This window comes from Arachis stenosperma, chromosome 6, assembly GCF_014773155.1.
Source record: "Arachis stenosperma cultivar V10309 chromosome 6, arast.V10309.gnm1.PFL2, whole genome shotgun sequence".
In the NCBI taxonomy this organism is placed as follows: Eukaryota; Viridiplantae; Streptophyta; class Magnoliopsida; order Fabales; family Fabaceae; genus Arachis; species Arachis stenosperma.
In genome coordinates, this window is record NC_080382.1 from 81,892,898 (window position 1) to 81,894,632 (window position 1,735).

General features: G+C 37.8%; 1 non-coding gene across 1 annotated transcript; it reads right to left on the bottom strand.

The window, feature by feature from the left end:
• Positions 1-877: 877 nt before the first annotated feature.
• Positions 878-985, bottom strand: LOC130938586 (small nucleolar RNA R71). Its single transcript, XR_009069746.1, has one exon. It is a non-coding gene; the product is annotated as a small nucleolar RNA R71 (small nucleolar RNA).
• Positions 986-1,735: the final 750 nt, after the last annotated feature.

Sequence of the window (1,735 nt, forward strand, 5' to 3'; positions counted from 1 at the left end):
AACTAATTACTATTTCTTATCTTCTTCAAAACCACCTAACCACCTTTTCACCTCCAATTTTCGAAAATCACTAACCAACTTTTTCAAAAATCTTTTTAATTAACTAATTGTTTTAGTTTTAATTTTTGAATACTCTCTCTCTCATCTCTTTCTATTTATTTGCTAACACTTCTCTTCTACTTATAATTCGAACCCTCTCTCTCCCTCTGTGTTCGAATTATTCCTATTCTCTCTCTACCTCATTCCTCTATTCTTCTTTTCTTCTGACACCTCAAGAAATCTCTATACTTTGACATAGAGAATTCCACTACTCTTTTTGTTCTCTTTTTTTTCATATGAGCAGAAACAGGGATAAAAACATTCTTGTTGAAGCTGATCCTGAACCTGAAAGGACTCTGAAGAGGAAGCTAAGAGAAACTAAAGCACAACACTTCAGAGAGGACCTTATAGAAAATTTTGAAAAAGAAGTAGACATGGCAGCTGAACCCAATAACAATGCCAGAGATGCAAGAAAGATGCTTAGTGACTATACTGCACCAACTTCCAACTTCTATGGAAGAAGCATCTCAATTCCTGCCATTGGAGCAAACAACTTTGAGCTTAAGCCTCAACTAGTTTCTCTAATGTAGTAGAATTGCAAGTTTCATGGACTTCCATTGGAAGATCCTCATCAGTTCTTAGCTAAATTCTTACAGATCTGTGATACTGTTAAGACCAATGGGGTTGATCCTGAGGTCTACAGACTTATGCTTTTCCCTTTTGCTATAAGAGACAGAGCTAGGATATGGTTGGACTCACAACCTAGAGAAAGCCTGAATCTTAGGACAAGTTGGTCAATGCTTTCTTGACCAAATTCTTTCCACCTCAGAAGATGAACAAGCTTAGAGTAGAAGTCCAAACCTTCAAACAGAAGGAAGGTGAATCTCTCTATGAAGCTTTGGAAAGATACAAGCAATTAACCAAAAGGTGTCCTTCTGACATGCTTCCAGAATGGAGCGTCATATGTATATTCTATGATGGTCTATCTGAATTGTCCAAGATGTCATTGGCCCATTCTGCTAGTGGATCCTTTCATCTGAAAACACCTGTAGAAGCCTAGGAACTCATTGAGATGGTTGCAAATAACCAGTTTATGTACACTTCTGAAAGAAATCCTGTGAATAATGGGATGACTCAAAAGAAAGGAGTTCTTGAGATTGATACTCTAAATGCCATATTGGCTCAGAACAAAATATTGACTCAACAAGTCAATATAATTTCTCAGAATCTGACTGAATTACAAGCTGCATCTGGCAATACTAAAGAAGCCTCCTCTGAAGGAGAAGCTTATGACCCTGAGAATCCTACAATGGAAAAGGTGAATTACATGGGAGAACCCTATGGAAACACCTATAATCCTTCATAGAGAAATCATCCAAATTTTTCATGGAAGGATCAACAGAAGCCTCAACAAGGCTTCAATAATAATAATAGTGGGAGAAATAGGTTTGGCAATAGCAAGCCTTTTCCATCATCTTCTCAGCAATAGACATGGAATTCTGAGCAGACCCCCTTTGGCTTAGTAAACATAGTCTCTGATCTATCTAAGGCCACTCTCAGTTTTATGACTGAAACAAGGTCCTCCATAAAAAATTTGGAGGCACAAGTGGGTAAGCTAAGTAAAAGAGTTACTAAAACTCCTCCTAGTACTCTCCCAAGCAATACAGAAGAGAATCCAAAGAGAGAGTGCAAGGCC